Below are 16,075 nucleotides of genomic sequence, written 5' to 3' on the forward strand. Positions count from 1 at the left end.
CTTTACATCTGCTTCTGCATAAGAACAATTGTTACAAGACGTTGATCAATATGTCTCATAACTAAGGCTGTCTCTCCACTTGTCTATTTTTGGATATCTGCCACTGCCGTTTTTGAACCAAAGCCAGAAGTGTTTTCAAAAGGAAAAGGACATCTAAAGAGAGGATTTATACTTCTCCTTCCTCATGGATCCACTTCTGGCTTTGGCTCAAAAACATCATTGCCATTTTTCCAGTAAACTGACAAATGGAAACACAGCTTTACAAGGCATACAAATGTCATGGGTCAAAAGTTTGAGAAATATGGAATACCCAGGACTTACTAAGGCTGGTGTCAGACACAACATTTTTTTGTTTTTTTTTAACTACTGTGCATTATTAAGCCACAGCCAGAAGTGGATCCAGCATCCAAGTGTAGACGAGTCCTCACTTTTATATTTCTTTTGAAAAAAAATACCTAAAAAAAGCTGTGTTTTTATAAAAAAAAAGTTATGTGAAAAACACCTATTTTTTACCTACAAGTGACGCACTACAACCCCTCGATCCACAGAAATCACTGGCATCCATACTATCGATAAAAGTTTCTCCGCAACACTCAGGTCATTTAAAACAGTCTTGTTGTGAAGTTATAATAGTGAATTGTTTGTCATTTGTAACAAAAAATCGCTCCATCTATCGCCAGCATAAATCGAGCTTGCAATTGACTATCCGTTTTTTCTCATACATTTCCCGTCTCTCCAGGCATTTTTTTTTCTGTCTGAAGCATTCTTCAATCACAGCTTCTGTCATTCCCTAAGGGCTGCGAGGAGGGAGGGGAAGAAGAAAAAGCCCAGACTCCACAACATTGTATGCATGTGAGGAATAAGGGGAGGAATGGCAGGAAGCATGCTGAGAGGGAGAGCAGGCATGTTTGCTTTCAGAGGAGAGGAACAGAATATTGGGAGAGACGAGCGCTGAGGAAGCTACTGGATTTGGACTTTCGCAGGATCAAACTTGGCGACAGTAAGCGGAAAACTGATCACACTGGAGACCGCGGTGAGTACATTGATTTCTGTATTAACCCCTACTAGTCCCGGTTCTGAACATTTTACTAAGCTGTGCATTCAGGATGCTGAAGGATACCCAATCTGCGAGGGCATCACCGGAATCCTGCTTAATGCCATAGCCTGCTGGCTCCGTCACCTTCGGTGTCATGGATACAAACCCATAATGTCCCTTCTAACCATTTCGTTAGTAGACAATTTAATTTCTGCATTCACACGATGGTACGCAACCCTCCAATAGATCTTACGAGCTGTTCTTCAGGCTCGGGGCCACATCTCCCATATCTGGGGCAAAACATCACTGGATTTCCCAAGCAGCAATGCTTTTAAATATATGGACGACATAACGCTAATTAAACAGATGATGTCGTGGAGAATTCCCTAAAAGCGTTCTATATGGTACAGCATACTTCTAAAAGACCTGGGAGTTTGTTCTAATGACTATTTTCCCTGCAGTTCACACCTTAATTTTTCCACGCGTTTAATTTGTAATTGTCTTTAGAAAGATTTGGCATAATAAGTGGTTAGGGAGAAACCAGTAATGAAATCTAGACAGCAGGCTATCCTGAATAAAGAATTAGGATTAAGCATGGTTTGATGTTTTAGTCAGTAGGATGAAAGCAGATTAGAGGAGCCCAAGCTGTTCTCTGTGTGACTGAAGCCATCAACACCTACACTTTGTTGTGGCGGCTGTGACATGTTCCTGAACCCTTCCTTTTATTATGTGAGGTTGTCCCTTTTAAAAAGGATTCGCTATGGAATTTTCTAGTTCTGCTTATAGACATGGAGTGAAAAATCTCACAGCTGGGGATACTGTAGGTGCAACAGAGAACTTCAGATGGAATGAGAGATTTCTCTTTATGCTTCTGTGGGTTTGTATCTAGTGCCGATGAGCTCTGATTAAATAATGGGCTTTTATACACTTTCACTATAACCTTATTTGAACTTTGCTATTTGTCAGGCTTCCAATTACAGTTTACTATTGAACATATTCTACAACAGTGGTCTTCCACCTGCGGACCTCCAGATGTTGCAAAACTACAACTCCCAGCATGCCCGGACAGCCGTTGGCTGTCCGGGCATGCTGGGAGTTGTAGTTTTGCAACATCTGGAGGTCCGCAGGTTGAAGAGTAGAGATGAGCGAACTTACAGTAAATTCGATGCGTCACGAACTTCTCGGCTCGGCAGTTGATGGCTTTTCCTGCATAAATTAGTTCAGCTTTCCGGTGCTCCGGTGGGCTGTAAAAGGTGGATACAGTCCTAGGAGACTCTTTCCTAGGAATATATCCACCTTTTCCAGCCCACCGGAGCACCGGAAGGCTGAACTAATTTACGCAGGATAAGTCATCAACTGCCGAGCCGAGAAGTTCGTGACGCATCGAATTTACTGTAAGTTCGCTCATCTCTATTGAAGACCACTGTTCTACAATGTCGCCAGAGTCATATTCAAGGTCATTAGGAGAAATGGTCATGTTTATTGTTTATAAACAGATAATAATACCGTTTAGACTTTACCAATGTACATTAGGCTGCTTTCACACTATAAAATTCATCCGTTTTAAAGATTCGTTTGATGTTCCGTTATGAAAACCCTGAAAATCGGCCATTAAACGTCCGTTAGAAAATCCCATTATAGTCTATGGGATTTTTACCTTATCCGTTTTAATCCGTTATAGTCTATTATTAATAACAGACGTTATTTTGTGACAGAAGATAGTAACGGAAGAAGTAATGCATGCACTATTTCTTCTGTTCATTCGCCCATCACAAAATAACGTCCGTTATTAATAAGAGACTATAACGGATTAAAACGGATAATGTAAAAATCCCATAGACTATAATGGGATTTTCTAACGGACGTTTAATGGCCGATTTTCAGGGTTTTCATAACGGAACATCAAACGGATCTTTAAAACGGATGAATTTTATAGTGTAAAAGCATCCTTAGTCATAATATCTGTCTATGTGAATGGATGTCATGAACCAATTCAGCCCAGTGTAAACTTTTAGTTGAGGTTTGCAGCTGCATTTCTCTTTCTTTTCTTTCTTTTTTTTCTTTCTTTAGCACCTTTTAACAGTAATAAATAAAATTCTACATTACATGACAGCTAGAATGTAAGGATGAGAGCAAACTGCAGCACTAACACTCTATTCATGAAGATGCATAATGAATTATGTCTCCTTGGCTTCAGCTCTTATGTCACCTCTCAGAATCATTTTCCTCTGTCTCTATTGAATGCAAACAATAATACAGAATAAAACAGATAAAAGGCATTTTGTGCCCTTGGAAATATCAAGCCAGCACCAGAAGTACATCTCCAGAGCCTGGAGGCATGGGTTGCCTGACACCTTAAAGGGGTACTCCTGTGGAAAACTTTTTTTTATTTTTTAAATCAACTGGTGTCAGAAAGTTAAACAGATTTGTAAATCACTTCTATTAAAAAAAAATCTTAATCCTTCCAGTACTTTTTAGGGGATGTATACTAAAGTGAAATCCCCCCCCAAAAAATGCATTTCCTGTGATGTCCTGACCACAGTGCTCTCTGCTGACCTCTGCTGTCCATTTTAGGAACTGTCCAGAGCAGGAGAAAATCCCCATAGCAAACATATGCTGATCTGGACAGTTCCTAAAATGGACAGCAGAGGTCAGCAGAGAACACTGTGGTCAGGACATGAGAGGAAATGCATTTCTTTTTTGGATTTCTCTTTAGTATACAGCCCCTAAAAAGTACTGGAAGGATTAAGATTTTTTTAATAGAAGTGATTTACAAATCTGTTTAACTTTCTGAAAACAGTTGATTTAAAAAAAAAAAAAAAAAGTGTTTTCCCACGGGAGTACCCCTTTAAACTTTGCACATCAAGTAGGTCACACTTTAAGTTATGTATGGATGTAAACCTTTTGTATGTTGTTATAGATTAAGGGTAGGTTCACACCTTCAGGATCCTGCGCAGATTTCATGCGCAGGATATGTAACTGCCGATTAGAAGCTGTTCTCAGTCAATTAGTTTACATTGAAATCTGCAGCAGAAAATCCTGTGCATCAAATCTGCTCAGGATACTGTACATGTGAACGCACCCTATTCACACGTACAGTATTCACACGTACAGTATTCTGTCTATTTATACGTACAGTATTCACACGTACAGTATTCTGTCTATTTATACGTACAGTATTCACGCGTACAGTATTCTGTCTATTTATACGTACAGTATTCTGCGCAGATTAGGATGCACAGGATTTTCTGCTGCAGATTTCAATGTAAACTAAATGACTGAACACAGCTTGAAATCCTGCGCAGAATACTGTACGTGTGAATAGATCCTAAAGCAGAACATTGATGCGCTCTTCTTACAACATTGTTCCCCCTCTGCAGCCTCCTCCTTGTTGCTCCCTGGGTGTCCTCCTCTCGCCCCCTTAGCTCTGCCAGTACCTAAATAACATATTTATACACATCATGTATATATAAATTAAGTTGGTGACACTTTCCTTCCTACATGTTTTAAGGCACATATAAAATAGTGACATCTGGATAACTGTAAAATCTAATTGTGTGTAGGATAAAACTATAGAATATATGAATAACCGTAACTAACATTGTTAATACAGGAGTCTCTCTCTTCCATTAAGACCAATATATCTATAGTAGAAGTACACTTACAAGGCCCAGTCTGGGGGGTAATCTTTGTGCCCCATATAATTCGCCCTGAAAATAGTATTCTTTCCATTTTGTCTAATGATTATTCCATTATAAATTATTCCTCATTAAAAAGTAGACTTGTATTGGGTCCATAAATTTGATTCTGGCTCAATTTCATTTACAGAACACATTGGGAAACTGAAATAAGCACATATACTGTAGCATAAACTGGGACAAATGGAAATAGGCCATGTTTTGCTCCTACTGTTCCTATTCTGTCACTTTCTTTAGTGAATTGTCAAGGTGCACTACCAGTTTGTCATCACATTGCTTACATGCATGAGCAACTTCTCTTTGCTGTTACCCTGACAAACATGATAAACACCTTAAAGGGGTACTCCGGGGAAAAACTCATTTTTTAAGTCAACTAGTGCCAGAAAGTTAAACAGATTTGTAAATTACTTCTATTAAAAAATCTTAACTTCCTCTGTAGTATACAGCAGCTAATAAGTACTGCAAGGGTTATTTTATTTGCCATGGGGATTTGCTCCTGGTCTTGACAGTTCCTGAGACAGACAGAGGTGTCAGCAGAGTGCAACTTCCTGTGGAGCATACAGCAACTGATGAGTACTGGAAGGATTAAGATTTTTAAATAGAAATAATTTACAAATCTGTTCAGAATTCTGGCACTAGTTGACTTAATTAGTTGACTTAATTTTTTTTTAAACACAGGAGTACCTCTTTAAGTCCCAATGAGTCCAAAAAGTAATAGCTTAACCTTATTTAGCTTATAGCCACCTTGTTTGTTCTTCCAATCAAGCAGGTATAAGTGGAACCAATGTTTGTTACTGGACCTCATTGTGAACCTGGGTTCACACATAGTATTTTGGCAATTTTTTTTTTAGCCAAAAAGACAGAAGTGAAACTGATACAGAGAAAAACTATAATGAAAAATGTGCACCCTTTTTGGTGTTTTGGTCCAATTCCCAGCTATGTCTAAAAAACCATATACTAACTAAAATTACCATATTCTGCCCAATATACTAAATGTGAACCTAGCCTGGATGTGGACAGGGATGTCATTACTTTGCATATCTACAATGTGCTCTTTAAATGCCCTGTTCCACTTGTCCTTAGTGGACAAGACATGGATTTTATAAAAAGAATAAAAACATGTCGTCCAGCATTGTAAATGAGAAATCCATTAGTTGGACACTTTATGCAACCCCTAATAGCAGCCAAAAGGAACAGATAGGCTTTCCAAATATTATCATTTTAGCATATCCCATTGATGTCAACAAAATCCAATTAAACTGTTTGGTGTAAATTATCCACATATTATATAATACTGCTAATGGGTCCCCTACAAACTTCTTACTCAGGAATCTCCGCCAAATCTGGCCTAGCCCTGCTTTAGTACTTCATACTGGTACCAGCAGGTAGGCTTGTATCTATGTCCCAGGATATCTAGTTCTTTTTGGCCAAGGGTATGGAAGAGTTAAAGTCAATCAGCAATGAGGTATTCAGCAGGCTGTTCGCGCATACACCAAAGTATGCCATAGTTTTGAGGTCACCCCCTTACTCGTGTGTGACTAGTCACGCATGAGTAAGGTGGTTAACTCCGAAGTGTTGAGCGTCAATACTCAGGCTGTCTGAACCTGTGTAGATATCAGACATGGTGTTGTAATGCCTCTTTCAGCTTTTAAGCTTTTTGTATGGTGTACTCTACTTTATGAAATTAAAGAAGACTACTTTGCGAAGAGTGTCTGAATTACATGTCTATGCTATCATTAGATTTCTGTTGGAAGAGTAAGAAACAATGATTATTATGAAGCATCGTGGAGCTCTGGCCTGGGACTTTCTGTGCTATCTGCACAGTTAATTTGTTATATTCTGAGAGATGGTTCTTAATACAAAGGATGTTGGGTTAGGCAAGGTTCACATAAAGTACTTTGATCAGAATTCTTACCCAAAATAATTAATGGAACTGACACAGAGGAAAACTATTATGAACATCTTTGCATTCTTTGCAGTGTTTTGGACCCACTCTTGGTTTTGGCTAAAATACTGACCAAATAACTGGCATAAGGCTGGTGTCACATATAGCATTTATTTGAAAAAATGCTGCAATTTTTGAGCCAACCCAGAAGTGGGTTACACAGGAATAGGAAATATAAAAGAAAAACTTCTCTTTCCTTCTGGATCCACTTCTGGCTATGGCAAAAATTGCAGTGTCTGTCTTCCAAAAAAAACTCTGTGTGAGACACTATAGATTAAAAGAAAACTGTAGTGGTATGTAAGTTATCCCCTATCTGAAGGATAGGGGATAGGTTATAGATCGCAGGGGGTCCGGCCGTTATCTGGGCCCCAGCAGTCAGCATGAAAGAAGCATTTTGTCCCGCATGAAGTGGCGGCTGACACACCCCCTCCATGTATCTATATGGGATATATGGGGGGGGGGGCATGTCGGCTGCCGCATCATGCTGGGGACGGACAAGCCCCCTTCCTGCACACTGCCGGGCCCCATCCTGGAGACTGTTGGTCCGACCCCTGGATAGGGGATAAGTTATATACCACTACAGTTTTCCTTTAATACTGTCAACATTCCTATAATCTGTTATCAGACTGTGGTGAACTATTTTCTTTCTATTACATGATCTGTTGATGCGGTAGTTATCGTGGTTGTTGCCAAACTTATAAAATCGCCTTTTTATTTCTCAACCAAGTGTCAAGGAGGCAGAGCTGAGCTGCTCAATTGCCACAGCCTGGCATGCCTTCATTGTTACCCTCACCTCCCAGTCCCTTATCAACTGACAGGGTTCTGTACGTCAGTCAAAAAGGTGTAAGCAGGGAGGTGTGCCGGGCTGTGGCACTTGAGCCTTCTTGACACTCATCTGAGAAATAAAAAGGTGATTTTTACATGTTTGGCAACCATCAGCTCCAGGAATGATCCAGTTTTCTTTTATACCCTTCCAACTATCTAAGGCTGGGTTCACACTACGTTTTCTCCCATACGGGAGCGCATACGGCAGGGGGGAGCTAAAAGCTTGCGCTCCCGTATGTCATTCATTTCAATGAGCCGGCCGGAGTGAAACGTTCGGTCCGGTCGGCTCATTTTTGCGCCGTATGCGCTTTTACAACCGGACCTAAAACCGTGGTTGACCACAGTTTTAGGTCCGGTTGTAAAAGCGCATACGGCGCAAAAAATGAGCCGACCGGACCGAACGTTTCACTCCGGCCGGCTCATTGAAATGAATGACATACGGGAGTGCATACGGTGACATACGGGAGCGCGAGCTTTTAGCTCCCCCCTGCCGTATGCGCTCCCGTATGGGAGAAAACGTAGTGTGAACCCAGCCTAACAATGTCTGCTGCTCTTAGCACCAAATACAGCTTCCCTTTAAGTAAACATCCACATTGCAGGGAGACAAAATAAGTAAATCCTTGAATTTAATAACATGTAGATCTGCCGTAAATACCTCCGTATATTTTCAGTAGGTGCAAATAACATTTTCACAAAGTTGAAAATGATCCATTGGACTATTGTTGCCTACAACAGCATTTCAGGTCAGTTTTTTTTTTGCAGATGCCTTGCCTACAGATTATGATCTTCATAAGTCAGAATCTTGTTCTCACTGGTCCTCGCAGCTCCAGTTTGGCTATGTCTGGTCCCCTGATCTCCTCTGTTCTTCCTGCTTCCGAGACAAGCACTCGGAGCAGGACCTGCCCGCTTAGCCTATCTCTGGCCACAGCGCTTTCCAGCCTTGGTCAGTGATTGGCTGAGCTGTCAGATCTTTCATCAAGCTCTCTTTTTGAAAGCAGAAAGGAGACAGAAGATCAGGGGACCAGACAGAGCTGAACAGGAGCTGCGGGGACCAGGGCTAGGTAAAATGTATACACCCTTTAAAGGGGTTATTACAAGATTAAGTTATCTTGTGGATTGGGAATAAGTCGCTTATCAGGGGTGCAACTGCTGGGACCTTCACCTATCATGAGAATGGAGGTAAATTGTCCCTCAAATGAATAAAACTGTAGTACACATGCTCAATAGAAAAAAAACTTATCACTCAATTTTTAAAATTAATGATTATTTGCATTCCTAAAACATACATACATTTTTGGACCTTCATCAGATATTTGAATTGCTGCGGAGGATGGTGTGGATAGATAAGGCCAGTTGCCGTGAGATGGGCGTGCTGTATGTTTCACCTTTAGTCACTGTAGTATATCTTCTCTACTTAATAAGAAAAGATTGGGCTCCTATTTGAGCACTGTTAGGATAAGAGAGTGCAGAAGTTATCTTCTATAGTACACATGCTTATATACCGCTCCATTCACGGTCTATAGGGCTTCTTTAAAAGAGCGGAACCAGCACCAAAAAGCCCCTATCCGGCTGAGAAAAACACTGTCAGACCATAGCTGAAATTAACCCTTGGTAGTGTTGGAAGTCACATATGGGGAGATTTATCAAAACCTGTCCAGAGGAAAAGTTGCTGAGTTGCCCATAGCAACCAATCAGATCCCTTTGTATATTTTTGACAAGGCCTCTGCAAAATGAAAGAAGCGATCTGATTGGTTGCTATGGGCAACTAGTCTTTCCTCTGTACAGGTTTTGATAAATCTCCCCCATAGAGAATAAATTGATCAGCATTGGAGCATGCATGCTGCTGTTTCATTTACTTTGGGAACAATTGGCCAACGTTCTTGTGATTGGTGGAGGTCTCGGTTACACCTCACTAATGGCCTATTTATTACCTTTCCTGTGGATGAAGGATAACTTTAAGTCTTGGTAGGACCACTTTAAGGAAGAACTTTACCAAGCCATAAACTTATTAGAATAGGTAATTTTTTTTAAGCGGGTCTATAAGCATATATCCTGACATTTGCCAGAGACTTCATCCTTTACAGAGGGTAAAATCCACAGTAAAAAATCTGTATGATTTCCACAAGAAAATGGCCACGCTATGCATTTAAAAATCCACAGCATGCCCTAAATTCTCTGCTAATATTTTTCTACCACACATAGACGTTACACTTACAGGAACACATCTGAACATACTCAAAAGGTATAGACAGAGGCAGACGAATAACACTCGGGCCCCTGGAACAGATAAAGCAAGGGAAAGACTCTACCCCTGGCCTCACATCTTCCCTGTCCCTTTTCCCACCGAAACCCCTCCTCATGCCCCAACCGTACATTGTGTCTGAAGTGCCCAAACTCTCAATGTGCCCCTTCCCAAGGTCAGGGACTACTTTTTACTGTGCAAACCCTAAAAAGTTTGAGAACACAAGAGAATATTAAGGTTTCAGCCAGACCCACAAAGCTACCATGATATCGTAGACTTTGCTAGGTGTACTACTACTCCAAACTGCCTCTGCACTACTACTCCCACCTTATTCTTGGGTACAACAACTTAAAGGGGTTATCAAGGAATAGAAAAACAGAGCTACTTCCTATCAAAAACAGCTCCACGTCTGTCTCCAGGTTGGGTGTGGGTCAACAGCTCAGTTCCATTGAAGTGAATGGAGCCAAGTTGTAAAACCACACCCAACCTGGAGACAGACGTGGAGCTATTTTTGAAAGAAATTATTTGTGTTCTTTTAGTATCTCTGGATAACCCCTTTAACCCCTTAAGGACACATGATGTACACATGTGTCCGCTCCCGATCTATAACGTGTGGCCCCGCGTCATAGCGGGTCGGGCCCGGCCTCTAACAACGGCCGGGACCCGTGGCTAATAGCGCAGTGATTGGCATTGATCGCGGTGCCACGCGCTATTAACCCTTTAGACGCGGCGTTCAAAGTTGAACGCCGTGTCTAAAGTGAAAGTGAAAGTATGCCGGTTAGCTCAGGGAGCTGTTCGGGATAGCCGCTGCGAAATCGCGGCATCACAAATGGCTTACAGGACAGCTGGAGGATCCCTACCTGCCTCCTCGCTGTCCGATCGCCGAATGACTGCTCAGTGCCTGAGATCCAGGCATGAGCAGTCAAGCGGCAGAATCATCGATCACTGGTTTCCTATAGAAACCAGTGATCAATGTAAAAGATCAGTGTGTGCAGTGTTATAGGTCCCTATGGCAGCTATAACACTGCAAAAAAAAAAGTGCAAAAAAAAGTGAATAAAGATCATTTAACCCCTTCCCTATTAAAAGTTTGAATCACCCCCCTTTTCCCATAAAAAAAACCCAGTGTAAATAAAAAACAAACATATATGGTATCACCGCGTGCGGAAATGTCCGAATTATAAAAATATATTGTTAATTAAACCGCACGGTCAATGGCGTACGCGCAAAAAAAGTCCGATCAAGAAGTCCTATCAATACAAAAATGGTACCACTAAAAACTTCAGATCTCGGCGCAAAAAATGAGCCCTCATACCGCCCCATACGCGGAAAAATAAAAAAGTTATAGGGGTCAGAAGATGACAATTTTAAACGTATTAATTTTCCTGCATGTAGTTATGATTTTTTCCAGAAGTCCGACAAAATCAAACCTATATAAGTAGGGGATCATTTTAATCGTATGGACCTACAGAATAAATATCAGGTGTCATTTTTACCGAAAAATGCACTATGTAGAAACGGAAGCCCCCAAAATTTACAAAACGGCGTTTTTTTTTTCAATTTTCTCACGATTTTTTTTCCGTTTCGCCGTAGATTTTGGGCAAAATGACTGACGTCATTACAAAGTAGAATTGGTGGCACAAAAAATAAGCAATCATATGGATTTTTAGGTGCAAAATTTAAAGAGTTATGATTTTTTAAAGGCAAGGAGCAAAAAGCGAAAATGCAAAAAACGGAAAACCCCCCGGTCCTTAAGGGTTTAATCTCCAGAGACATTTGCATCATATGTAACTGATATCAGACTATAGATAAGTTACAATACAACATGTATTCTGTGTCCAATTACTACATGGATAAAGGCAAACCCCTGTAACATTATTACTAAATAGATTGCGGATGTCAGGGAGATGAACTGTGGAGGCTACATGCTTGTACAAATGACTTTGTAGGTATTAACTGAAGGCTGGCATTATTAGTTCTTGTTTTCTAGGTCATGTTATTTACTGAATCTAGGTCCCAGTTGATAAATACTGCATACTGTGATTTAGATCTAGAGACCACATCACCAAAAGATGCATTGCAGTCCCCCCAGGGCCTATAGTGAAGTGACCTGGATTTAAGTCTCCTTTACTAGCTGTTCCTCCTTCTCTAGCCACCTATAAGCAGTTTTACTGCTGGAAATATATATTGACTCATTGTAAGTCAAGAATTACCTTGCATCACAGAAACAGAGCCCTTTCTAAAAATATTGAATGTGTCACTATAATACCTATTATCTCCCCAGGTGAAATGACGCCTAGTCTTAATATTTTTTTTTCTGTAAGGCCTAGCTTCTGTTCGCTCATGCTGTTCTTGTTGTACCGCGTGGTGAGTTCATGTGGGCGTTAGTTGCTTGGTAACAGGAACTCATCAAGCTGATTGTTAACGACTGGGTATATCTATGCCATACTCACGATGCCAGGATTAACCCCCTGTTACCTTCAGCCATTGGAAATTCTGAGTTGTACATTTGCAAATGAATGAAGTTGAGTAAGAACCTTTTTTCTTAGACTTAGAGCAAGTCTGTACGTAAAACAAGCTTTTAACTACAGGACTTCAAACTAGGGAACAAAACATATTAAAGATTAAATTATATGGATACATAGTTGATAGGGTTAAAAAAGACATTGGCTCATCAAGTCCAATTTATAAACCTATAAAATAAAAAAATTATTACAAACTATTTTTACATTATCAGTTTTAACCCGTTATAGCCCATTAATAAAAACGGACACAAAATAACATCCGCTATTAACGGGTTGAAACGGATAACGTAAAAAAACACATAGACTATAATGGGATTTTCTAACAGCAGTATGGGATTTTGTAACAGCCGTTTAATGGCCGATTTTCAGGGTTTTCATAATAGAACATCAAACGGATCTTTAAAACGGATGAATTTTATAGTGTGAAAGCAGCCTAAGCAGTAGGAGGATGTGTGAGAGGCATTGAAGCTTTTCTCTAAGCTCAGCAATTGTAACCTTGATAAGTTTCCTGGCTATAATTACTAATGAAGTTCATGATCAGTTCATAATGAAAAAGTACAAACAAGATGGCGGCTTATAGAAAATATGGCTGATGATATACAAGATGGATTATTAAATATAAAAAAAGTATATAAAAGAATATATGAAAACGTATAACAAGCAGACTTACCTCACAATCCCCCATTCAAAATTTAGAAAACATGAAGACATGATTGATCCCAGGTACTTCAGGGGTTCTAAACCACCCCTGCTGGACTTTCCCGAATTATCACTACTTTTCCTCTGCCAGGTTCCCCAATTTCCGTGTCTTCTGTTATCTCACTTTTGATTATTTAAGTCTCAAAAATGAGGGAATCCATTCTTTATACCATAGGAGTCATACTTTGCATATATGAGCAACATAGGTTAAATAACTTGAATGCTGAGTATATGAATAGCAGTATGAAAAATATCTGTAACATAACACGCATTATACCTGAAAATCACCCTCCCAAACCCTTGAACCAGTTTGCAGGATCTATGTTCATCATACTTCTGTCTCAGTCTCTGTATGTCCTGCAGTGTCCTACGGGCTTTAACATTTCCATCAGTGTCTATGTAATTACAGCAGGCTGGTCCTACAATTTGGCACATACCCCCTTGAGCTACTGTCAGATAATCTAGCACTAGTGTATGTTGATTAGTCACTACAATCGGTTGATTTTGCACCAGTATTGTGGTATTAAGGACGTCTAAAATGTCAAAGATTTGGTCATCAAGATAGTTAGATTACTATTGGGTACAGTAAAATAGAACTAATTATTTTATTAGCAGCCCCCATTCATACTCTGTGTGACCTACCATTCTTTCTGGGGGTATTGTCATTTGCTCCTTTTATACAACATGTGTCCCAGTTCTTAAGTCTGTCATTGTAATATACTATCCAAATAGCAGGGGTCAGTCTGGCTAAGGTACAAGTTCCATTTACACCCACTGGTAACCTTTGTAAGGATGTTACCCACATACTCAATAAGTTCTTTCTGGCAAATTTCAGAAGGAAGTGGTGGTATACAAGTCTTTTGGCCTAGTCTATCAGTACGACTGTGTCATTTGTATAACACCACTTAGGTTTCTGTCCCAGCAGTCCACAGTAACCAACCTCTACATTCCTACTAAGGTCTCCTGGGGAACAACCAACAGGATCATTGTATGGTACGTAGTTTGTAACGTCATTACAAGTGGTTTCATGTTATTGTACTCCCAATTTAGTGTATGTAAATGTCTTCCTAGGATGTCAGGTTTGAAGGGGTTTGTACCTCTTGCTGTACAATCAAAACTTATTTTTATCCCTTCTTCTGGAATTTTACCCAATACAGTAACTCCTTTGGTACTTCTAGGGACCCAGGTACCCCCTTTAAAAATACAATAGCTGGTGTTTGTAATTATCAGTTTCACTCAAATTGCCCTGCCACCAGGGGGCTTCTTCCCTTCCTACTATTGGAATCCCCACAGAGGTGTTCTGGTTTCTTACATATTGGGTATCATTATTAGAGTGTCAGAACAAGTTGTCAAGCTTAATATTTCTTCTATGGATACTGGGATTGCTAGATACGGCATGCTGGAAGCTGATACAGGGGAGTGCGTACATATCCAGCAGTCTGACACATTTAGTTCTTGACCTAGCAGTGTATGGTGTTTGAAGAATTTGTCACTTTCCCTTTCTTGGTGTAGGTTTTTGTAGGTTCCTGTGACTAATAGACACAACATGAAAAGGATATAAATGCAGATCTTCATTCTTCCACTGGACCAGCACTTTCTTGCAGTGGATCCAATTAGCCTTTCCCTCTAGCTTTACAGAAGTGCTGTAAAGTGCAGATTTTCGGATGTATCTTCAAGACTGTCTGTATTTGGAATGAAAGAAAACACTTGTCCATGTGTTAGTTTCAGATGCTTATACAGTCATGGCCGTAAATGTTGGCACCCCCTGAAATTTTTCAAGAAAATGAAGTATTTCTCACAGAAAAGGATTGCAATAACACATGTTTTGCTATACACATGTTTATTGCCTTTGAACTAAACTAAAAAAAGGGAGGAAAAAAAGCATATTGGGCATTATGTCAACCCAAACTCCAAAAATGGACAAAATTATTGGCACCCTTAACTTAATATTTTGGTTGCACACCCTTTGTAAAAAAAAATAGCTGAAATCAGTCTTTTCCTAAAGCCATCAATAAACTTCTTACACCTCTCAGCCGGAATGTTGGACCACTCTTCCTTTGCAAACTGCTCCAGGTCTCTATTATTGGAAGGGCGCCTTTTCCCAACAGCAATTTTAAGATCTCTCCACAGTTGTTCAATGGGATTTAGATCTGGACTCATTGCTGGCCACTTCAGAACTCTCCAGCGCTTTATTGCCATCCATTTATGGGTGCTTTTTGATGTGTGTGTGTTGTCATTGTCCTGCTGGAAGACCAAAGATCTCGGATGCAAACCCAGCTTTCTGACACTGGGCTGTACAGTGTGACCCAAAATCCGTTTATAATCATCAGATTTCATGAGACCTTGCACACATTCAAGGCACCCAGTCCCAGAGGCAGCAAAACAACCCCAAAACATCATTGAACCTCCACCATATTTCACTGTAGGTACTGTGTTCTTTTCTTTGTAGGCCTCATTCCGTTTTCGGTAAACAGTAGAATAATGTGCTTTACCAAAAAGCTCAGCTTGGTCTCATCTGTCCACAAGACATTTTCCCAAAAGGATTTGGGCTTACTAAAATTCATTTTGGCAAAATGTAGTCTTGCTTTGTATCAGCAATGGGGTCCTCCTGGGTCTCCTTAAGTGGTTAAATGAAATCAAACGCTATTGCAGGACGCAGGGCGTACATGTACACCCTGAGTTCGCTCCTTTTTTATGACGCAGGGCCATGGCGTGGCCCCATATCATAGCGGGTCGGACCTGGCCTCTAACAATGGCCGTGACTTGTGGCTAATAGCACGCAGCACGCTATTAACCCTTTGATTGCCACGTCTAAAGTGAAAGTAAACTACTCCAGGCTAGCTCAAGCGGCTGTTCGGGACCGCCACGGCGAAATCTGGGCATCCAGAACAGCTGGAACGCACAAGGAGGGTCCCTACCTTCCTGCTACATGTCCGATCGACGAATGACTGCTCAGTGCCTGAGATCCAGGTATGAGCAGTCAAGCGGCAGAATCATTGATCAATGTTATCCTATGGGAAAGATCAGTGTGTGCAGTGTTATAGCCCCCTGTGGGGGCTCTAACACTGCAAGAAAAAGTGAAAGAAAAAAGTTAATAAAGATCATTT

General features: G+C 40.5%; 1 protein-coding gene across 1 annotated transcript in view; it reads left to right on the forward strand.

Moving 5' to 3' along the window:
- The first annotated feature begins 758 nt into the window (after positions 1-758).
- Positions 759-16,075, forward strand: part of KLHDC8A (kelch domain containing 8A) — a 67,013-nt gene continuing 51,696 nt past the window's right edge. The window contains exon 1 of the mRNA XM_056558070.1: positions 759-1,033. The gene's annotated coding sequence lies outside the window, so the exon portion shown is untranslated. The remainder of the gene's footprint in view (positions 1,034-16,075) is intronic.

Source organism: Hyla sarda, chromosome 2 (assembly GCF_029499605.1).
Source record: "Hyla sarda isolate aHylSar1 chromosome 2, aHylSar1.hap1, whole genome shotgun sequence".
Lineage (NCBI taxonomy): Eukaryota > Metazoa > Chordata > Amphibia > Anura > Hylidae > Hyla > Hyla sarda.